This window comes from Petromyzon marinus, chromosome 23 (genome assembly GCF_048934315.1).
Source record: "Petromyzon marinus isolate PM22_M1 ecotype Great Lakes invasive population chromosome 23, UKy_Petmar_22M1.pri1.0, whole genome shotgun sequence".
NCBI lineage: Eukaryota > Metazoa > Chordata > Hyperoartia > Petromyzontiformes > Petromyzontidae > Petromyzon > Petromyzon marinus.
Window position 1 is genome coordinate 9,567,258 of NC_133689.1, and position 24,764 is coordinate 9,592,021.

General features: G+C 40.7%; 1 long non-coding RNA gene across 1 annotated transcript in view; it reads left to right on the top strand.

Annotated features, from left to right (window-relative positions):
* Positions 1-4,096: 4,096 nt before the first annotated feature.
* LOC116945268 (uncharacterized) overlaps positions 4,097-24,764 on the top strand; it is a 30,039-nt gene continuing 9,371 nt past the window's right edge. The window contains exons 1-2 of the long non-coding RNA XR_004403215.2: positions 4,097-4,911; positions 18,210-18,267. This is a non-coding gene — a long non-coding RNA (uncharacterized LOC116945268). The remainder of the gene's footprint in view (positions 4,912-18,209; positions 18,268-24,764) is intronic.

Below are 24,764 nucleotides of genomic sequence, written 5' to 3' on the forward strand. Positions count from 1 at the left end.
GGGTCCTTTTGACTGACAGCTTTGGTATTTGGGGATGACGTCCTCTCTATACTAGAACCTACAAAGGTTCGCCTTGGCATTTCAAAGAACTCTGATGAGTGCACATACCTACACCAGGACAATCAAAAGTAGCACTTGTGTTTTTGGGACCATCTTTGTTTAATTGTAAAAAGTACAAGGTCATAACAAGCAAAGTGTAAACTTCACTTCTCGTCAAAATTGAGTTTCCATCTTCTTAAAAGTTTTGTATCATTCCTTTGATGATTGTAAGACAGTGGTGGAAATTCCGAATTTCTATGTCATGAGCTAGTCCATAAAACCACTACTTTTGACTCCCTACCAAATGGTGCTATGCTATACCGATGTGCCGAGTTGACCTTTAGATATGCAATACATTGTTGAAGATGCACACACATGACGGTATAAAATTGACTCAGTGTCCCCCTAACTTCAGGACAATTGTACACACAGTCCAGTACTGGTGGTGGACATTCATATTTCGCATTGATTCACGTACCAAAACAGATTGTTGAAAACGGACCAAAAAAAACGAGATGGACATTACAAACTGCCACAGTGGTGCAAGATGAGCAAAATGTGAGAAGGTTGGGCAGCACACCGACGCTTTTATAGATATGTACCGTACTTAAAGTGTCCAATGTACAATGCTGCACGTGCAGTGTATAATGTATGTACTGAAGCATTGTTATCACCATCCTGGGAGAACTAAGAGATACACGATTGCATTCGTTCCATTTGTTATGCCCTCGGTGAAAAAAAGGACAGTAGGTGACATCACATACACAACGAGATAGAGACAGGAAATTAGTATTAATAGTAAGACAAGAGTGTACAGTTTAACCAAATAAATCATATAGATGGTTGGTTCAAGTACTCTGAGCAAATAGCTATTAAGGGGCAGCACAACATGTGGCAGAGGGGTGTGTTCTCAAGATTGTGCTTGGTCACCTTTGTCTCCTCAGCACTGAAACCACAATCTCGGCTGAGCTGAACTAGGGGAGGCCTGGGCCAGATTTAGATACCAATTGTCACATCCAGCACTCAAATCAGGATCGAGGAGGCCACAAGAGATGCAGGTGTCACGGGTTAACAAAACATGTACCACCAGCAGACGTACCGCTAAACACTGCACACTGCCAATTCGCTTTTTTAAACAAATATACTCGGGGAGTAATTTCGTCTTACTCAATAGAGCAGAAGATGTTTCTAATCTTTGTTGATAGTACTCAGCCAATGGTGACCCTTCTCGTATATCCAGATCACATCAACTTTTGATTTCCAACAAAACTGTTTTACGTTTACTGAATGATTATGGCCTAAATCCCAAAACATAAGAGTTATTGTGTCTCCCAGGTCAAACCAGCCTGGGGCTCTCTTCATCTCCATTGGTGGTTCTGTAAACCAGTGGTGCAAATTCCCCTTTTTAATGGCAGAAGTCAGTTTCTTACAAAAAAAAACGTTAACTTGAGTCACCTAGGGGGGCAACATATCATCTCCAAATATTATCCGATGTGTGTTGTTTTTGCTTGCCATTGTATACCACTCAAGCAGAAATGCCATAGAAAATGACTTTAATAAATCCTCATGGCAACTGCGGCACAGGGTTGTTACCCTCTCAGGCCAGTACATCACCAGCCAGCCTGGTAATCACTACTGAATGCTGACACACTGCATTACAATGTAGATGCACTGTTGATGATGCTTGCAAGCCAATGCTTATCCAATGAGATCACCGGCATTATCAAAGTTATGGATACCACTTGCAAAGGTGGAAATTTATAGCAGCCAAATACTCAAAACGTGTGTTCTGGGTCGGGATCCAACGCACGTCCTGTATACCAGGCGATTTAGTTAATTGCTCGCCACCGTGGTGATCCCCTATCTAAATGTGTGGCCTTAAGCCACTGGTGGAAATCCCACTTTTACATTGGGTGGTGGGAGGTATTGCTGTTGTATAAACATAACTCGTGCGTCCGTGTGTGCCATGGACAAAACTACCTCGTTAATGAGGCTGATAGTCAAGTGTTTCCAAAAGTGATAAACATTCAATTAAGGCGGAAGTTTCCGTGTGTGTGTGGCACACACCGTGTCAGAGAGGCTAGCCAAGCTGTGACAAAAAAAACGTGTGATTGACATGACAGCTCATTAAGCTACAGCTCTACAAAAGAAGCTAAGATCATTGGTCAAAAGACGCTGTGTTGTAACCTGTATGTTTATTTTTTTTATTTTGAGGCAGGCGTGCTGAACACAACAGTTCCCCCCCCTCCTCTTCTTACTAAACTGTGGTGCACGTACCTATACAAATGCAAACATTGTGGTAATTTAAATTATAGATTTCCCTTCAACAGTATCAAAAATACAAAAACAAATTAGCGTTGTGTTGATGCTTAATTAAATGGAGGCACTTCCTGATAACGACACGACAATTACTTTTAATTGCCATGCGTGTTCAAAACAAATGTATCCATTTCAGACGAGCACACATCGATGTTCAACTCCGATTGCCCTCCTCCGAGCTAGCAGTGAATATTCCATGTTACAATGGCATGGATCAAGATATGAATAGGGGGCAGCCAGCCTGCGAAATAAACACAAAATAGCGTAATTTGTAATAGGAGATTGGCAGATGATGGCCTAGACTATGTTTTTTAACATCCTCTTCAAAGCAGACCGTTCACAGTTGTGGGAATTGAACTATCAACCATGTGAACTTGTGTAAATTGGCACTCGTTTTGCCATGAAACATTTGATGTGTTCATACATTTGGCCAAATAGGTTACTCTGGTTAGTGCTTGACTTGTAAATGGAAGTTTGCAAGTTTTAGTACAGATGAGAAGTCGACAGACAATCCTCACTCTCACATTGAAAAAAAATGACGACCACTTTGTGAAGATACTTTGCATAGATATGCAGTTGTGAAATAGTATTCATGAAAACACTGCCCTCTGAAAACATGTGAATCAGAAACCTAGACACCGACAATGCAAACTGAACCAAAGCTTGATGGTGCACAAAGAAAATGATGCATACCACGAATTACATTGATAGACATTAGGATGAGTACATAGATCGAGGAACAAATATAAATCAGACACATCGTATTAACTGTTAATATTGACTGACAGAACACATCGCTAGAAGGGATGATGGCCGATGGACGCGACTGGTGATGGATTGCCAACCAAAAGAGGGAACATGCCAACGAGGACGACCACAATGGAGGTGACGTGACGACACTCTTTCAGGTGCCGGAGTGAAATAGATTGTGGCATTGGAAGAGCAAGCGGTATGGTGAAGACGTGGGGAGGGTTTTGTTTAACAGTAGTTAGATCATGGCTGATGATGATGATAATGGAGACAATTCCATGTTTAACTTTATAATGCTGTATTCCATATCGTTCATCAGTAGGTATTTTGTAGACGGTTACCAAAATTACAAAATGCATTGTTTTTCTTTTTCACTTTAGCAAATGCCAACTAACTTTTTGGCATGTATACATTAATAATATCACAGCCAGACGCATTACTTGGTACTATTTTAATGAGTTATGACAAGACTGATGGTTACAAGGGCATTCATGTTAATCCAGTGTTTAATGGTCTGGCAGACACATTAACTAGACGTTGAATGGTCCTGCATGCGCTGTGTGCTCCACGTTGTTTATCATTAATTGTAGATGATAGCTTTTAAAGTATATTAACATTTGTCAATTATTTACTATCTACAGTACATGTCGTCTCATCATTCTGGTTACATCATCACGATAAACAATTAAGTCATTTCTAGGAAGATTTAACCCATGTGTTTGGATAAATATGTTCTTATCTTAACTTACATTTACATAGCGCCTTTATCATAGGCACTTTGCAAGGGTTATGGGTGCTACATTAAGGGTAGCGAAATGTGATACGGTGAATAGGGATGGGTATGGCGAGGGAGGTTAGAGGTGTACGGGGATTACGGGGGATACCGAGGAATGGAGGAAACGATGGGCCAGGGAGAAGAGGTGGGTCTTGAGGGAGTAGCGGAGACTAGACAGGGAGGGTGCTTGCTAAATAATGTGGAGGGGAAGTTTATTCCAGTGCAAGGGGCAAAGAGGGAAAAGGTGCAGAAGCAGTGATTTTGCACAAAGAGAGGGTGGGAACGGTTAGGAGTGGGAAATATTGAGAGCGGAGCGGGCGGGAGGGGACATCATACGAGACGAGAGAAGCAAGGGACGGTGGGGCAAGGTCGTGCTGAGTTTGTTAAAAGTGTTATTTCCCTGTCACTGGTGTTTTAATCATCGTCTGGATTTTTACTGATTTTATCGTTAAAATATTATCATACACTTATACACGTCCTTTATTTAACCTGCCGCAAGAGAGAGTACGTTAACCACAGTTGTGTAGAAATTATTGTTTCTAAAATCTTGCATTTTTTTATGTTAGATTGGGAAAATAAACTCAAAACCAATTATAAATAGTTTCACATCAGGCTCGATCCACTCTGTGGCAGAACACTTAAATCACAATTGGAAGGACATGAAGTAAATTCCTGATCGGGGGTCAACTGGGCCTATAATGCTTACATGATTAATAAACTTAGTATCCCTTTGGAGAAAGTCAGCAACGGTTTTTGGTGGGATGTTGCCGTGGAGTAATGTTTAGCATTCAGGATTTTCAATTCAGAGGTCACCGGATCGATCTCACAGAGCAGCAGTTCAAACAATGGGACAAGTTTCTGAATCCACCCCAACGCAGCAGTCAGTCAATCGGCAGGTCTCCGTTTAAGTACTCCCGCCTCTTGCAAGAAGCCAGCCTGGTTAGCATAGAACGGTAGACGGAATATCTCCAACAGCTTCAACTTGTGCAGTACCTTCTTCCAGCAGTGGAACAAGCTCGGCATTCCAGGTCTGTGTCTTTAGCACCTTTACCTTGAGATGCTGCCACATGGTTATGCTATACAAATCTGCATTGTAATTGTACTGTAAAAAGCTGATGGTTGGCCTGTGGAGAAGCTGGTCCTGGCCATTATGTCAGGCTCGTTTGAACACAGAACCAATTTGATTTTTTATAATTCAATAGTTAAACGCCTTTGATGGAGTAATATTCATAAGACCACAGAGGAACACCTTAACATGAAATATTGACTCTAAAATAAATCCTATTATGAAAGTATATTTTCTCGTAGTTCTGGTGTTCCATCTGCAATACCTTTTTTAAGGTTTCATGAGCACAAATTGTAAGTACCAGTACCGTCATTTTTCACAAAAATTACTCTTTCTCCACATGTTTGCTGTAAAAAAAGGACGTTAATTTGTTTTTACTTCGTTTTATTTACTTTTGACTTAAACCTCTGGTGCATCGTGTTCAATACAAATTACTTTATTGGCATTACACCAATCTAAACACATCATTGTCTAAAAATCAGTGTGCTCACAATAAGCCTTAATGGTTCTCAAGTATGATATTGAATTGCTTAAAAACTGGAATGCAATATTGTTTAACACTGTCTGAGCACAGGCCCAGAGGCCCAACACATCCAGCTGTCAGAAACAAACAGAAACCATAAAAAAGTTGATATATATGACAACACATTTCTTGAATTAATATTGTTTGGGTTAGATCGCATTAATATAAATATGCTGTTAAACCCGCCACCACCCGACAGCCAATTAGAAAGGTTTGTCACTTAAACAAAACATGCCAATTAGTTACTACTTCTGCACACCAGTGCGTTGGAGTGTAAACCCACAACATGTACAATTTGAGTACGACATTTTGCTGGTGATCACAACCAGCTTCAGGCGATTTGCCAGAATTGTGAAGGAGATTCGGTCTTACATAGAGTAAAGATGATGTCATCATTGTAAGCCTATCAGATGCGAAGACGAAAACAAACCTTTATTATGGATAATATTAATAATAGGGTTTTCCCCTTTTTTCTGGCAACAAAACTGAAACCTCTATACAAGGAATCATGTGTGCATTAACCACAATACTTGTGGTCAAAATGCAAACAAAAAAACACTGATAATATATGCATTGTCCTTGAAACTGATTGGTCCACACCAGGAGGTCTAATGATGTAGATGCTTACCCCGAGCCCTCATTACTTTGATAGTGCATTGTCTTTGAGCTGTACGCCTTTTGGCGTCCTCTGATCTAGCACCAATTGAGACGAGGCTCAAAAGAAAGCCGTCTCTGGTGTGGACCAATCAGTTTCAAGGACAATGCATATATTATCATAGTATGTTTTTTTGCATTTTTACCACAAGTATTGTGGTTAATGCACACATGATTCCTTGTAAAAACGTTGCAGTTTTGTTACCAGAAAAAGGGGAAAAACCCTATTATTATATTTTGGTACTGGCAAAGGAGGTCTAATGATATGGATAATATTGATCATGAAAGACTTCGTGTTAAACTGACTAACCTCCATGGGGAGGACACTTTTCTTAAAACCCCAAAATTGGAAAAAATACACATCAAGAGAGTAAAAAATATGTCTTCGCTGCCATTCCTCAAAAGATGCAGATGTTCAAAGGAAATATTACGCGATCTGAATGGAAAAAAAACCGTTATTATCGATAGTTTCGCTCGCGAAAGCCTGCGTGTTAAACTTCTTGAATTGAGCAAAGGTTGTCAGAGCTTGAGGAAAAGTTACGATTATGGGGAGCAAAGTCCAAAGTCAAGCAAGTCTTCCAATACGTCTGGCCTGTATGGAAAGATTAGCCACACACCATCCTATGGGGCTTTACAGAGCTATCTCTCGTGAAGGGCCTTCTGCCAGCAGTGGCACGAGCAAGGAATTGCAGAGATGTGCTTTTGCCCTTTCCTCCACTTTTGAAATAAGTAAACAGATAAGTACAGTAAATAGCATGACCAAGTAACAAAAAAAGGTGCCGTACGTGTGTCGTGTCCGTCTCCGTTGGTTTTCTTTTGCTGTCCCCCCCTCCCATAACGAGTGTGATGCCGAAGGTTAATCTGCAACGTTGAAATAATCGTTGCCGATTATTTTTGGTGAAACTGTTTAGATGATAGATTATCCTCTGGTACCTCCCCGATTCGTCAATTGTTATATCCTCTCAACATCTGCATGCACAACAGTGGCCAATGGTATCTAAATGACCCGGGCTTCCCCTGGGTGAACTATGGCTACACACAACAACATCGGTTTCTATCATATACAGAAGCTCAACAAAGTGACATATCACATGGAAACTTAGAGCAGACAAATTCTCTAAACGCATGTTTCTAAATGTGGAGGGAAAACCAGAGGACCCGGAGAGTAATCCCATAACTACGGGGAGATCATGCAGACTCCAAATATATAGGCATCAGGGTTGGGATCGAACCCATGACCTTCTGTATACCAGGCGAGGTAGTTAACATATCGCCACCGCAGCGCCCCATCATCTCGTCACTTCTAAAATGACTCTCGTCGCTCAGACTGTAGTAATTATCACGTTGAGCTAGGGATTGTGTTTATAACTGTGGACCATGACACATAAAACGAATAATTTAAACTATGTAATAATGTGGCACTCTATCATATGGACTTAAACATTAGTGTAGAAAATCACGTGGGCGCCTTCTAAAATGGATTTTCTTTTCATGCAAGGGCAGCGCTTTGTACGTACGCATATTGAACGTATTTTGCACCGTACTTAGCCAACCGTGCTGATCAGAGGCGCTTTTTGTGATGATTGGGATGAATAATAATATGCACATTGAGGTCCGCGATCCACTCACGCTGCGAGCGGGGCTATACGTTCACTGCATTGCGAGTGACAATAGCGCAGTTCGCATCACGTCTGCAAGGTGGTGGGTGACACGATGGAGGTGGTGGCTTGCGTGCCGATGAGCCCTGCACCTGTTTAAACACGTGACTCAGAAGGCAATTCCCACACATTTGCATTGATTTCCCGCAACCATAAATACAGTACTTGAAGATGTTTGTGTTTCATTAACTCTGAAAAGGGTTCCGGTGATTGGATTATCACTGTAGATGGTAATTACCGTGCACAATAATGCAAATGGTGCATCATTATCGGCATACAAGAAGTACATTTTAATATATAATGTACACAAATGTACACATTTTGCTATTAAACACGCATAACAGTGATTTTACTACAAGGCCGTAAATATAATATATTCAAATATGCTCAAAATGTCCCCCCCCCCCAATATTTAGCTATAAAATAGATTTCTGTTTATATGATTGCGGTTATGGTTGTGCTTTATCAATCCCTAATCTCTGTCATTACATACAATGAAACAGGAAAAGGTAAAAAACAGAGCAATGTAATACAATACACTATTGGACATTATTGTAAAAAATAAAAGTCCATCCGATGTGTTGGTGAATTTTTAAAATATTTTGGGCAGGAAATTCGTTTTCAAATTTAGATTTTTTTCTAGGGGGGGATCCCCAGTCCCCCTGGGAGATTTGGTCCCCCCCCCCAATGTTGACTCCATGGCTACGGCCTTGTTTTACTATAATATATATGATATAAATCAATAATTTAAGAGGATGACGTTTTTATTATAATCGATATTTCAGTTATATACGTAAATCCTTGAGCAAATGCGAATAGTTACCGTCAGCTATCGTGTATCATAAACAGATGCCCTTTTTCACGCGTAGGCTTTCGTGACCAATACTGCGATTCATAATTGACTTTTTTCGCAGATCGTGCGAGTATAAAACAGATGCCTGTCACTCCACATTAAAAAAAAACCTCTACAGTATTGTCAGGTGAATCAGCACAATTGGCTACTGAACTTACGTTATCCATCATCAGTTTCGGGAAACAACATTTGGACCATGGGCATTTGTCGTTAAATTGACTGACTATACGTTCCCTCCTTCTTCTTGATCTAGCTTTGCAATATTTAACTATCTTGTTGCGCTATGAAATTAGTTTTGTCCTCTCTTTGGCAATATGTAAATGTCGCTGGGCATCTCACCAGCATGTGGTCACTTCCCACATTCTGGTGAGTTGCCCAAGAAGAAGGCTACTTGTGTTGTGGCCGAAACGTCGTGAGAATTTTATTTTATTACGTTTTATTTTTATTATTTTATTTCCATTCTGCGTGACTTTACCGAAAGAACCAAGAAGAGATATAATCTATTTAATAGCTTATTTATGTAGTAATTTCTCATTATCTGCGAAAAGTGCTGTTCACGAGCATCTTCGGAACGTAACCCTCGCGAATATAAAGAGGGCATACTGCACATGACCTATGCTCGGCCACTCATGTGATGACGTGGATAGCCAACACATTACATTTGGTTCCAATACTAAATTTTGCTAAATTCCAGGTCGGAGGACTATACATATCAGTTTTCACCGCGATGAACACTGCAGCTTGGTGGGTGGGAAAGTGGACAAGTCACCTGAAGGTATCTTAAAGGTAGCGCTGCGATATACGCGTGTGTGAGCTGTTCTCTTAACAGACGGCTGCACTTTTGTATTGACATCATCCCATGATATTCCATCCTATGACGATGCTGATAGCACATTCAGGTGGAAAGTGGTTAATAAATGACTCTTTATAACAACTTGTATTTACCTAGAAATGCGGTGTCATGAGGAGATAAAGAGATATTGCATAAGCAGGCTATCTTTGGATATACCGAATCAACTATGCATGAATGTATAGGTCACAGAACTGGATTAAAAAAATCTATTATAAAATAAGCTTATAGACTTTCAAAATAGATGCATGCATGATACTATTTCTTGGCAGAATATTACGCATAAACATGGGACTTTGGAATGCAACATGCTACGTGTTGTGATCATTTTTTATGCATTGTTACTGTGAAGACGAGATTGTGATGGGTTGGGCAAGTATATAGAATGGAAGAGGGTGGAGTGGACCCAGAGCTCACTAAACGAAGGACCAGATAGTGGGATACTGGACAATAAAACATTATAAGATATTCACTATGCAATAGCTGATGGATATATGAGAAGGAATGAAACAAGCAATGAAAATGTATAGTCACATTAACTCAATTGGTCATGATGACCTCTTGCCCTTCACATGATAATGGCAAATGTTTATCTTGTACAACATCTCCTGGGCTCCAATTGTGATATTGTTATGATAATGTTTAATATATGTGAGGTGTTATGACAGAACACATGACTCGGCTATTCTGACCATTTGTGGAGAAGTATGGTCACATAACCCCCTTCATCCAGCAGTGGACTGAAAAGGAATACAATTATTTGTATGCATTGGATTTGAACGAAGATAACTGGAAGTTTTTCACTCACATAAGTAGGATTTACTTGCCACAATGAGTGGATCAATATTGCTTTGATAAATGCCTAACATAGCACCGCTTTTGTTTGCTTATGTCATGTTTGAAACACATTAAGAGGCCTAAATGCATTTTGATTCTCTAAATTCATCTCACTCTTTCTAAACTACAAGACAGTGCAATGTTATGCTTAACTTTGCATCTTTCAATTAAAAATATATCCTCAATCTCATCACAGAGAGATTACATGCCTTGAGACTGATCATTAGAAATGCTAAATGGCAAACTACAATAGCAACACGGTGTGCACAAACCCTTTGTATTATAATATGACAGTGAATCTCCCTTAGGCAAATACATGAAAATAACGTTTCATTTATTTTTTGGAGGAAAAAATTAAATACTATCAGTACACGTTTGTTTTTTTATGTACAATGCAGTCATTAGGAAAGTGCAAATGTTTATCTCCAACAGAATAACATGTATCATGTTGGAAGCTTGCTTGTAGACGTTAAGGGAGACTTTAACACCCTGTGTAACACCCTGTGTAACTTTACTGTATTCATTCACTCACCAAAACCTATTGCACTTTTACATGCAACTGCAAAGCACAAACACGCACATTGTCAAGCAAATAAATATTTGAGCAATGCCTTCAGCCGCTCGGGTAATATTTTCCAATGCTTTGCGAGATAAGTATTGGGGAGGGGAGGGGGGGCGGAGGGTAGTGGTATGTGCACCGCACTCGGAACCCGGAGCTCCGATTTGACTTCACAGCCACGGCTAACGTCAGTGGCAGGTGACTTTACAACCTGATCCTGGGCAACTCGCGTATGCATCCTTCACCCGCCCGCAATGAGAAGCGTGTTGAAGCGTGGTCAAGCAACTCCATGAACCCTCACAACATGGGGAGGCCTAGAACCAGCAGTGGGTTGACAAAGGGGTGTTCATTGTTACAGTGAGGGAAACAGTATTTGATCCCCTCCTGATTTTGTACGTTTGTCCACTGACAAAGAAATGATCAGTCTATAATTTTAATGGTAGGTTTATTTGAACAGTGAGAGACAGAACAACAACAAGAAGAATCCAGAAAAACGCATGTCAAATTTTTTATAAATTGATTTGCATTTTAATGAGGGAAATAATTATTTGACCCCCTCTCAATTAGAAAGATTTCTGGCTCCCAGGTGTCTTTTATACAGGTAACGAGCTGAGATTAGGAGCACACTCTTAAAGGGAGTGCTCCTAATCCCAGCTTGTTACCTGTATAAAAGACACCTGTCCACAGAAGCAATCAATCAATCAGATTCCAAACTCTCCACCATGGCCAAGACCAAAGAGCTCTCAAGGATGTCAGGGACAAGATTGTAGACCTACACAAGGCTGGAATGGGCTACAAGATCATTGCCAAGCAGCTTGGTGAGAAGGTGACAACAGTTGGTGCGATTATTCGCAAATGGAAGAAACACAAAAGAGCTGTCAATCTCCCTCGGCCTGAAGCTCCATGCAAGATCTCACCTCGTGGAGTTGCAATGATCATGTGAACGGTGAGGAATCAGTCCAGAACTACACGGCAGGATCTTGTCAATGATCTCAAGGCAGCTGGGACCAAAATGAAGCTCTTTGGCATCAACTTAACTCGCCGTGTTTGGAGGAGGAGGAATGCTGCCTATGACCCCAAGAACACCATCCCAACCGTCAAACATGGAGGTGGAAACATTATGCTTTGGGGGAGTTGTTCTGCTAAGGGGACAGGACAACTTCACCACATCAAAGGGACGATGGACGGGGCCATGTACCGTCAAATCTTGGGTGAGAACCTCCTTCCCTCAGCCAGGGCATTGAAAATGCGTCGTGGATGGGTATTCCAGCATGACAATGACCAAAACACATGGCCAAGGCAACAAATGAGTGGCTCAAGAAGAAGCACATTAAGGTCCTGGAGTGGCCTAGCCAGTCTCGAGACCTTAATTCTATAGAAAATCTGTGGAGGGAGCTGAAGGTTCGAGTTGCCAAACGTCAGCCTCGAAACCTTAATGACTTGGAGAAGATCTGCAAAGAGGAGTGGGACAAAATCCCTCCTGAGATGTGTCCAAACCTGGTGGCCAACTACAAGAAACGTCTGCCACCAAGTACTAAGTCATGTTTTGCAGAGGGGTCAAATACGTATTTCTCTCATTAAAATGCAAATCAATTCATAACATTTTTGACATGCGTTTTTCTGGATTTTGTTGTTGTTATTCTGTCTCTCACTGTTCAAATAAACCTACCATTAAAATTATAGACTGATCATTTCTTTGTCAGTGGGCAAACGTACAATATCAGCAGGGGATCAAATACTTTTTTTTCCCTCAATGTATATAATAATTTTCAAAAACTCATTATGTACAACAATCTCTGATAATGTTACATTTCCATGCATATTACTACGGTAAATCATGAATATTCCAGACTGCAGGTGGTAATGTGACACACATTAGTAATAAGCAATCAGGATGAGTGTTGGCAATAAGAGCTTAAAGTATGTTTAATACCAGTCGTGATATTGCATGGAGGACTAATATCAAATAAAAAATATATTGTGTAGTTTCTAATATCTTGCTGGGTGGTGCTCTGATGACAGTGATTGACTTATGTTAGGAAGATCATAAAAGTTCTACTCCCTGCTGGTGACATCATCATATTCGTCATCGCCGCCATGAGTCATAATCATCCCTTAGGGTCGATAAAATAGTGTAACAGGTTCTAGGAAGTCAGCATTATGAATGTATATTGAACTGATTTCGCACCACGCGTAACTAACCGTGCTAATCTTGTATTATTGTCCTCTGGAGTGGCCGTTCCCTACCATGGCAATGTGGAATTTCCACCACCAGTTCAGAGCTGTCAATGATGTAAAGTGCTGTCCTATGCTCAGTTAGAGACAATTTGACTTTTATTTGAACATTTGGAGAGCTTATTTCCGTTGACAATAGAGCCTTTTTTAACCGTCCTGGAGAGCATTAAAGAAATGGATCACCCACACTTCACCCCACCACAAGTAGTATACCAGTGTTGCTGTCAGTCATACTGTGCAATGATCGAAACTATCTATAAAAAAATGTATTCCTGGAATTTTTTTTGGTCATTATACGAATTAAAAGTCTAAATAATAAGTGATTTTATGTTATTCATCAAACCCCTGTATAGTACATTACACTGGCAAAACGGCCTACAGTGAAATAATCTCAACTGTAGCCCTGTGCAATGTTAGCATTATTAAGAGAAAATGTAGTTAAATTAAAGTGTGGACTTTACATATTGAAGTTTAACTAACTTTAATATCTCCATGTCCTCATTAGGGCTACCACAATATAATATTTAACAGTACAATGTTACATGTCACGATTTGACAATTATTAGATTAGTTTCCCACAACTTTGTAACTGTATTACGTATATTTATTGTATTGTTTCTGTGCTTTGCTCTAATTAAAGTATGTAGGAACAGCACTTCAAATATCTTCAAATAGGGTGAATTAAACACATTCCTACCAACAAATATTTCCAAATATAGTAACTTTACAATCAATAATGCTCAAAATGTGCATTTTGCAAGTAAAACGAAAATAACTAAATAGCCCAACAGTCTATTTTCCAAAAAAACAATGACGTCATATGAATGCCATGCTATTAATGGTTCCATAATATTTAGCAAAACACTTATTGAATGGATAATATATATTTGTTTAAATACATTTTATCAGGAACGACAGTATTTACGAAAAATAAAACGAGCAATGCTAATCCCAACATAACGATACATTGAAACACGGATGATGCGATTACCGTGGGTACGATATATACTACGATACATATCATCTCTATATATAAAAGGGAAATTTGTGATTATGTCTGTCTGTTCAAATGTTTAGCGTACTTCCCTAAATGCAACAAACTTGAAATTTGCCATGTGGGTACTTTCCAGACTGTACACCATGCAAAAATTATAAATATAGACTTTTCTATTTTTTTTGGGTGGGGGGCAGGTGCGCTCAATAATGCATATATTTTTTGCACAGAAAGTGAGCTGTGATGTCACATCTGTAATGTGACCCGTGTGCGGAAGCGAAACTCAGTGTGCCTGCTGATCGCGGGCAAAAGTGAAATACAAATGTGTTGCAGGTCGAAGGCGTTTTCGCGCAGCATTGGTTTATTATTTCAGTCGTTTACTGCCGTACGCACCCCGAAAGTTGCGTGTGTCTGCAGCAAAGCGCGTGTATGTGTACCTATGGTTAGCGCGCTGCGCTACGAACCCGGCGACCCGAGTTCGATTCCCGCTCACAGTCACCACCGGTGACGATTATTTGAACCGGTCCTGGGCCTCCCCTAGGTCGACTCAGCCTCAAACGAGTAACTGGTGTGGTGTGTGAACATCGCCACTGGGGAGACAAAGGCGGCCGGGCGTGGTGAATCCAAGTCCCGGGCAGTAAAGCTAGTAGTATATATCGTAGTGTCGCAGATACCGTGGCAACCCGACATCTCATATTTTTTTTTCATTTCTTGCTCTTTGCCTGACGTTCTGAGCTTTTGGGCCTATGCCCAGCAACTTGTGTTAACATATATACTGTTTAAAATAGTGCTGGGCGGTGCTTATCTTAATTTATATTCCTTCACAAACGGTGGACATTCCACATTGTTTTGTGCGAACAAACATTCGACCCCGGGATTTAAAAGTGTCCAATTGCAGAAACGATCTTCGACTGCAATGTCACCAAAAGCCGGCCATAGGAGCATTGCATTGTCAGGGAACAACCGCAGAATACAACGCCACAGCTTTACAATGGTGTTATTAAGTGGTAGAGAGACTTATTTTTTAAAATAATTCAGTAACCTACATCGGTGTGATCTTGCTAAAAAAAAAAAAACAGAGTGAATGGATGGATCATTGTTCCGTTTGTATGGGGTAGAATGTTGCCCCCTTAGCAGGAGTGGGTTTTTCTGCACCGGTTTCCCACCCCTCTCCCCCCCCCCCCTATGTAACCACTCAATAATTAGCCATTAACACTGTAATATATTGATGATCACAGAGTGTAATTTTTCGGGCGGGGTGGAATTTGGCACGGCACACAGAGTGGCTGCCTCTCCCGCTTGTCTGTGGTGCCTCGTGCCTTTGAGTCTTCTTCTCTCTTTAAGACCGATCAGTCACTGTGCAACGTGTTACAAGTTGACATGATTAGTATTAGTAGTAGCATTATGACCCGAATACTAATGTCGGAGTGTTTTTTTTCTTCCAGATGTTTGTACTCGAGGGCAGATCCAAGTCATCTGTGAAAGAGAGCTTCATAGCTTATCGGATTTATCCAGGATAAATACAGATTCTGATTCAGTGGTGCCTTTGCCCAACTACACAATAGCCGCGCAGCGAACCGTTATTTGTTTATAAGTACAAATGAATTCTACTGATGAATTCAACTGGAATTAAAAAGCGACACGGTGAAAGCATGTACAAGCGGGTGTATCGGCTGCACCGAGACAAAACGTACATCGATTCATCTCGGACTCTGGCCAATAAGCATGCACAACGTTAATCCTGCTCCTTTTATGGTAGAGCACAACGTCCGACTGTCACCTTTACTCTGACCAGTGCCGGATTATCATCGTAGCAAAAGTAGCTACATATGCTACGGGCCCAGCACTTTCAAGGGTCCTGCGCTAAATGCTTTCAAGTTATCAATTCCTGTTCAGTGATTCTGCACTTGCTGTATTACTATAATACTATACTGCCTTCAACTTTTATGAACGACTGGGTATTTAAGGTTAGCGATTACCTGGCTGTATAGCAAATGAAAAAAATCCAATTACTTTACTATGCAAGTAAAAAAATGTATGTGTTTTAATATTTACTTTTTTTAATTTAGGGCACCTTTATAATATATGCTACAGGCCGCGCACGAGCTTAATCCGGCACTGACTGACCAATTCACCACCCACACCCAGTGTAAGTGTTCGTGCACAGCGGTGCGGCTGTCACTTTCTCTTGGCGATCAAAAATGTTTCGTTCTAATGTACAGCAAGGTGCCCTTAATATCGCTTGCATTTGTTTACTTCGAGAGCTGCTTGTGCTTGATATTCACATATCTTCTTTGGTTCTTTCGGTAAAGTCACGTAGAATGAGAATAAAATAATAAATTGATAAAATAAAATAACACAATAATATTCTCACGACGTTTCGGCCACAACACAAGCGGCCTTCATCAGGGGAAGGGACGAGACTGTCTGGTAGGACAGCGCTGGAGTGAAAGAGCCACGTTCAGATCACGGCCTTTAAGCCTCAACTTTAGCCGTGATCTGAACGTGGCTCTTTCACTCCAGCGCTGTCCTACCAGACAGTCTCGTCCCTTCACCTGATGAAGGCCGCTTGTGTTGTGGCCGAAACGTCATGAGAATATTATTGTGTTATTTTATTTTATCAATTTATTATTTTATTCTCATTCTACGTGACTTTACCGAAAGAACCAAAGAAGATGAATCATTGCAGTCACGAAAGCTTTAAATCGAAATTCACATATCTGACCGTTTGCCATACCCACCAACACCTCATTCCCTAGTGCGTCACGTGTGCGACATTGTACTTGTATTCAGTTCACTTTTTTTGGTAGCAGACAGGCATAGCCTTTCAGTTTAACACGTAGGCTTTTGCGACCAATATCATCCATAATATATATATTTTAGATCGCGTAATTACGTGGACGCAGACAATAACAGGTTCTGTTATTTTATTTTGCACGCAAACGACAGGAGGTACAAGAACAATGAGCATGCATAATGCGTATGCGTAATGTACGATGATTACCGTATGAATAACCCAACCGGCAATGACTACCCATGAAGGGCTGACAAGTGACGTCATTACATCTACCTCTTTAAGAAACGAAACAGGAGGATTTCTCCACAAATCTGGCTGTCGCCTGATAAAGCTAGTTGTAACTACTGGCGAAACGTCGTACTCAGATTGTAAATGTTCTGGATTTACTCTCCAACGCACCGATGCGCTGTCCCGAGTAACGAATTGGCATGTTCTGTTTACATGACAAACATTACTAATTGGCTGTGTCAGGTGGTGGCGGGTTTAACCACACATTTATATTTATGCAATCTAACCCCAAAAAACGTATATTATAGACTTTCAGATATTCAACTTGTAATGTATTACTGAATCAAATGTTACCCCAATGCATCATCCCAATGATAGGCTCTGAACGCATTCTCATCCAATGTCGGCCTCTCAACACGAGCGACTTTGGATGGAGCCGAAGCAACTTCGCCCAGTGCTGCTGTCGTCATCACGGGCACACATTTAGAAACATTGCCACGATGCATACGGGGGTGTCACCAAGTTGCAGATTCGCCTTTCACAAAGTACTGAGGACACAGGCAATTAAGAACAACGAGCTGCTCTTCTAAAGTGCCGTTGTGCATTTGTTTTGCCACCATCTTTGATCACGCCTCTGAATCTTACGGAAAAAAAGCTGCGCACGTTACAAATGCGTGCATTTAACGGGGCCGTCCATAAATGACGTCACGCAATTTTTGACGATTTTTGACCCCTCCTCCACCCCCCCCCCCCCCCCATAGCCACACGGTGTCACAAAAAGTAGGACCCCCATTCAAAAATGACGTCACAAAGCTCTGCCCCCCCCCCCAAAAAATAAAATAAAACATGCTTCAAATCGTTTTAAACTATTGTCATTGAAGTGCGTATCTAATGTGCCGCTGCACTCTGATGTTGTAGGAGAAAACATTTATTAAAAAGTCTATTTAATTAAGTAGAACGTGTTGACTATATTTGTTTAAAGTTTCGCATTTTGATGTGACGTCACATTTCTCAACCCCCCCGCCCCTCGTCACACATAGTCACAAATGTCTGACCCCCCCCCCTCCCCTAGGTGCGTGACGTCATTTATGGACGGCCCCTAAGATCTTCCATCGAGTGGCAAAACCGGGGTAAATATTGCAGGATTATGGTCTGTTAAAACTGACATACGTTCAAAAATGTCCATAGAAATTCAAAGAGGCATACCTGAGCTTAGAACGGCAATGATCTGCCCCCCCCTCCCCCAAAGAAAATCCCCCCCCCCCCCACGTCTGCTCTGCTGAGTCCGGTGTGCCTGATACTGTCGACGTCCCTGGTAATGCCGTCCAGAACGTCAGGATTTTGTAATGTATGATGTGAGGGAGAGTGTGGAATACAAACATTTGATTAACAAAAGAAATTCAAACCTCATACTTCTGCAGTCACTTCAATAGATCCCTCTCGAACGTCGCCTGACAATATTCCTCGTTATGTACCGTAACCGCAACATATAAATACGGCATGTAATATATTCTATGTACAGCACATGCATATTCACGTTTATTTAAAGGGTTGTTATGAAAAATGTGATAACCCATGTTTATGTAACACATGCTGATTTTATTGAAACGATTTTAAATAGCTGTATAGCATCATCTTCCTCAAAGATTGCCATGCAATAAACCTACAAATTCACTAACTAACTAAAGTACTCTAAAAAATATGTTTGCGTTGTCTGGACATTTACTTGTAAGAACAGATTTAAAGACACAAAAATATACAATGCACGCACAATAATCATATCTACGTTTATTAATATAAATCCGTGATTACTGTCACTCCATGTGACATGCAAACAACATGGCAATGTTCCTCAGGATAATGTGATTCAAATGTTATGTTTAATCACATTTCTGAGTGGCCAAAAGCAAGCATTGTAAAGATCTGCTCTGGATAGAACAATATTAAACATGTTTAGTGAGACAAATGTAGGCTTCTGAAAGTCAGCAATGCGGATTGCATTGTTTAAAAAAAATTGATTCCCAAAATAAATATTTTCCATCTTGTAAAGAATATGATCCTTGGCAGGAAAATTTCATTACTTTGATTTATGTACTGTAACACTCAAATCGGTGTCACGATCACAGAGGAATGTGACCAATTTAAATCAATCTATTGAATCAATTCCTTTATTTAAACCCAGGTGACATCGCATCGGAATAATATGTTCATTTGATGGAGATACCCAACTAATCAATCATGTTGAAGTCAAGTCAGGGTGTGTCTATGCTTAAATACGTATTGGTTATGGCCCGTATATCCTTTTGGCAGTAAAAAAATCCACATTCTCATAGTGGGGACCAGTAATTGTACCACGACGATTGTTAAGTTCCCGCACGGTAGTGCTCAATAGAAGAACGTGAGGAATGATAGTGCGAGTCGAAATTGGAGTTCGTTCATGTTCATAAAAAGTGTCTCTTTGCTCAAATCAGTACTCCCAACAATGATCATATATGTTAATGATTTTGAGTCTGTTGATGATGGTGTTTACGTTGCTGTCCTTACAGTTTAGTTTGTTGTCCTTCCTCGCATCTCCGATTAGCACGGTTGGCTATGTACAGTGCAAAAGAAGTTCAACATACATACATGATCTGGGGCACTGTGATAGCGAGATGTTAACCACCTCGCCTGGTATGCAGGAAGCCGTGGGTTCGATCATGACCATGACGCCTGTATATTTGGAGTTTGCATGTTCTCCCCATGTTTCCCCCATGGTTGGGTAGATTTTTCTCCAGGTCCTCCGGTTTTTACCTCCGCATTTAGAAAAATGTGTTTTGAGTATATAGCTGCTATACATTTCCACATATAGCAGCTAAATACTTCGCCGAGATATTTATTTGTGGCCAGGTCGCTTCTGAAAATGAGCTATATAGCTCAGTGGGCCTTACCTGGTAAAATAAAAACGGTGAGTTTAGTTTAGAGTTAGTGGTATTCATTCTTCACTTTCATATTTGACTTCCAACACTGTGTTGATAATTTTAACAACCTCATAGAAATGACAGGGTGAGTCAAACCTTGACTTGAATTTTTGGTCACAACTTGTGAATCAAGCACTCTAACGACACTGGCACAGAAACTGATTAAGCCTAACACTTAATTATAATTCATGCATATCAAAGTATGGCCATGACACGGACAAATAGTGGCCTATCATGAATGTTGTTACAGGGTCTTGTGATCTTTACAGCATAAGGAATATCTTGGTAATGATCTTACTGTGGCACTACTGTGGTTGACTAGAACCTTTATCGTACTATTACAAATGATATTGAGGTGGAGGGTCCGTCAGAGTCCTGAACTCTTCCCTCATACGAGGGCTCGTCCACTCACCAGGCCCCATAAGCTGAACCACCCAACTCAGTACCAATTTGTGGGAAGTCTGCAGCGGTAATCCTCTGGACATTGATTGTGGAATTTCCATCACTGACTCAGGGCTTCCAACAGAGATGACCATCGCCTAAAGCCCATTTGAGCACAGAGTCACTCTGAGTTTGACCTGAATATTTGAACAGCTACTAGTGTAATGACAGTGCGGAGCAATAGCGGGACAGTGTAGATCCCGGGGACCATGGTTACTAATGGACGAGCTAATGAGGATTCATGACACGGGATCCAATGGCACGGAAGGGTGAGAAGGGCAGTTAGCGGCAGGGCCAGGTGCGGTGAGGAGGTGGATTGAGGAATAGCGCGTGGCCGGACCGGGCGAGGATAAATAGCAGCGTGAGCGGAGGCTCGGGGCTGCTTGGTGTGGGGAACTGCCATCGTCGTCGCCTCGGATCGGATCCTATCTCCATCGTCTGCAAGTTGTCTTGAGACTGGAAGCGGTGTTGTCTCATAATCGAGTGGTGTCAATACCCAAGTGTACGGAGTCAATCGCGGCTACGTGTTGCGTTGTCATTGAACTTTATTCTCAATAAATATACAGAAGACAAGACGGCGTCTCTGAGAGCCGCTTTACACTGATATTGACCCAATATAGCCATTTATACTGGTTTACAATCTACTGCTGAATGAAGACTTCCCGATGCCATATCGGTCGTAGGCGTTTGTTCAGATATCACTCACCACTGATGTTAGCCATGACCTCTACAAAAACAAAAACTAAAATGAAAGAAATTGGCTGACTGAAAGAGCATGGTGGTACCTCTGGGGTCCCATTGTCAAATCTGACCTATAGAGAAGATGTTGGATCTCATTTGTCTCAAATGGATCCTGTACAAAACCAATTTCATCCCTTCATAATGCTCTATGGCAGTGCCCAAACCCGTGTCAACACTCATGCCTAAGCACATTACACAAACAGTCTAATTGACGAAGGAAAGTTTCAACATTCATAGTTTGTTTTAATAATTATGAAGCTGTCCAACCAAAGTGTCACGTGGTGCTGATCACCCACCCCTTAGTATGCTTTCGGCTTTCACATGTGTTCGCTTACAGAACTTGCCCCAACAGTCTGTTAAGGCTATACGGGGATCTTTGTACATGTTAATGCAGTTATGACCATGGGTGCTTTGTGTGTGAATGTGGGGACGTATGGATTTCTGTTGAACTTATTTCGCACCGTACATGGTTAACCGTGATAATCAGAGGTGCGGGTGAAGGACAAAAAAATTTACTTAAAAAGCAGTTCTAAAGAAATTAGTTTTCAATCTTGATTTGAAAGTGCATAGCTTCCGTGGTTTTCGAATATTGGAAGGAAGAATGTTCCAGGCGGCCGCAGAAGTGCATCCGAAAGTGCACGATCCAGTGAACGTCTTTGTTTGATGGCTAGCCAAAAATCAGCTGCGAGGATGACCGCAGTCCACGTGATGATTTTACTCCTTGACGAGATCAGTAAGGTATTGTGGTTCATTGTGGCAAGCGCTTTGTGTGTAATGAGTGCGACCTGATAATGGATCAGTTCGGCAACTGGAAGCCAATGCAGCTTGGCAAGAAATGTTTCATGCACTGCGCAAAAAACATTTTTGTGACTATTGCACACATCAGTGGCTTGTGGTTTCAGAACTTTTTCTAAACCCCTCCTGGCCCGACTCGGCCTCTTAATGCATGCCTGGTGCAGTGTTCACACAATATCAGAAAAATCTATCACTTTTTGGGGGCATCGGTTGGTGGATCACATGGAGCTTGATTAAACTTCTAACCCTCTGGGCTGTTGGATGGTCAGCATAATTACAGTATAGCAAAGGATATGTTTGTACATTTGAGTGTTATCCCATCTGAACATATGTTTTATCTGGCTACTCCAATATCCTCCCACATGCCAAATGCTCTTAAATGTGAGACTTGGGACTCAGTGAGGCTTTCCTAGGAATACGACATCTGCTGAACCATCTTAATATTTGTCATTATTAATTTCATCTGCAGCAGCAACAGCAGCATCCATTTGTCAACACTTTAAGTATTCGTTCATCACAAAAATATATTATTATGTACCTGTTCGTTTGTCTACATTTCCACTTCCATCTTCCTATGTGCATGAGCCTCTGGCATATGGCAGACATTTCAGAGTAACTAAACTCCTGGAAAGTTGATGGAAAACTGCAGTTCGGAGGCACTTAAGATGCATTTGGATTTAGAGTGCATCTTAGAATCTCTGCCCACTTTTAGTATAATTGAGGCATGCCCCAAAGTGGACACAATTGTGGAAACTCTGCCCACTTTGGGCCATTCCAAAACTGTGCCGAGAGTAGTGACAGAATGGTTCCGTTTTTTGTGGAATCAGTCGTGCATTAATTTTTTTTTCTGAATTCACGTGGAATTGGTAATTGTTCTGGTGCAAAAGTAGTGGAACGACAGCCAGCATAACTTGAAAAGAATGCAGCGTAGAAAGCTACATTAATGTTGAATATACTGAAGTGTCGTTTTTAATATGTTTAACACAGAGTTTAACACCATCGTTTCCATAATTGGTATTGCCAATGTTAAAACGTTGCCTAGTTTGAAAATACGAATTAAACACGCAAATGATGTTCCATGAAGACAATGTTTTCACTTGTCACAAACAGAAGATGTAACTTTACAATTATCATCTGAAATTCTCGACCTTTCCATGAAAGTCACGTGAATAATGTTATCAGCTTGTTACCATTTCCTTTATTTAAAAGTTTTTAAAAAATCTAAGATCCCCCTGAAAAAATATATATGGGGCGGCACGTCTACACTTGCGACCCTAAATTAGTGGTTGAAATTCCACATTGTGATAGCTCGGGCTAACTCCTTCATAGGAAAACTACTGTTGACTTCCCGTAAAGTGGTAGATATTTTGTTACCTATAGGGATGGCATGCTGAGTCAACCAATAACGAAGATTTGAACTTGCAAATTTCAAATTCTTCATCTAAAGTGGTAATCACAGGATCATGTTGCCAGATCGAGTGTTTAGACCGTAAATGCCTAAATTATTTCACAGTCTTTGGCTACACTCCTTGCAAACAAAAGATGAGAATAGTTCAAATTAACATAAAACAAATTACTTATTTATTTTATTACCCTTTTCAGCTAAACTCAATAAAAAGTGGAATCTCAATACCAGGTTCTACACTTGTGAGAGCAACACATAGCTATGAAAATGCCAAGACAAATCTTTGAATTACCCAGGATGTAGAAGGCACCTAACATGACCCAAACCCTGAGGCTGCATGGCCTGTATTTTACTTGACATACAACGTCGAGAAGCTTCGGAGATGGCTGCTCTTACAAGGCCTAATAGCTTATCGACCAGAGGGCACAGTGGCCATTTTTCATGTGCTTTCCCAGGCTTTTCCACATCCTAAATCAGGATCTGCCATAGGTCCATGAGCGCAGTTGCTATAAGCGTTTAACAATATGCACCACGCTTCACGATCGGCAAAGCTGCTGAATTAATAAGAAACTGCTGAATTGTGATGTTGTAACCGTAATTGAAATCCGTTCATTCGGTAATTATATTTTTACACTCTCTGCTGTAGATGTTTTTTTCATTATCACTTGATAGCAATTGTAATGAGGAAGATGCAACATTATACGTAGTTTAGTCACTCCTGATGAATTGAAGGCACACCACAATTGTGTTGACTGTAAAAGCCACGAAATTTAATTATTGTTTTTTTTTTTAATCGTGGGAACAAAATCACATTGAATCCATCGACCAATTGGCTCACTGGATTAATGTATGCCAGTAATGTTTGTTTAAACAAGGCAAATACGAGATTGGTTTCAAACGACACTGAGTTCAGTCAGTTAAAACAGTGCTAAAGGATAATCCAGTTGGATTAATTAAATGTAATTTAATTTTGTAATTCACTCAAATAATGTAAAATGACTTACTGCTGTATTATCGACAATTCACTATCTGGCCAATGGACTGGCAGGAATCTCACCTCAGAATTGAAAGGTCACGTGTGACCCTTTCAGTTGCGGATCGACAAAACATTTCTTCACCTTCAATACTATTGAGGGGCCACTTTGTGGAACATAACAAAATGGCTCTCCGATAAAAAAAAATCGTGGTTCTGCCACATGACTGTGAAAATTCCAATTACTCAGCGCTAGCATAAGATATGGATGGTACCATAAGCGTATGTTATCAAGGGTACCCTTTCATTTATGTT